Here is a 579-nt window from a genome sequence, read left to right as displayed (position 1 = left end):
TGGGGAATGACTTGTATTCTTATAGATTTGACCCAATTCTCTGTATATTTTAGAAATGAATCTTCTATCAGAGACATAGGTTGTAAAAATTCTTTCCCAATTTCCCACCTCCCTCTTAATCTTGGTTACATTGGCTTTGTTTGTACAGAAGCTTTTCAATATAATTTAATCAAAATTATCCATTTTGCATTTTATAATGCTCTCTAATTATTGTTTAGTCATAAAGTCTTTCACCCTCCACAAATCTGACAGGTAAACTATTCCTTGTTTTCCAACATTGCTTACATTATCAACCTTTATACCTAGATCATACACCCATTTAGATTTGATTTTGGCATATGGTGTTAGATAATAGTTTTTGCCCAGTTTCTGCATACTATATTCCAGTTTTCCCAGCAATTTTTGGCAAATAGTGAGTTCTTATCCATCACCCTTCACCAGTTCAGATATGTTATCAATGGACCATACTTTCTGATGTTTCAAAGGCTAATTTCATTCTCTTTATGTGACACAGAAACTTATTATCTGAGTGGAAATGAACCCTCCATTTTGCCTGACTCTAACCCCACCCTTCTCTGT

This window comes from Petaurus breviceps, unplaced genomic scaffold (genome assembly GCF_028583685.1).
Source record: "Petaurus breviceps papuanus isolate PSGF00001 unplaced genomic scaffold, PetGlider_PUasm1.0 181, whole genome shotgun sequence".
Lineage (NCBI taxonomy): Eukaryota > Metazoa > Chordata > Mammalia > Diprotodontia > Petauridae > Petaurus > Petaurus breviceps.
The sequence above is the reverse complement of the archived record's forward strand: the minus strand, read 5'-3'. Positions refer to the sequence as shown.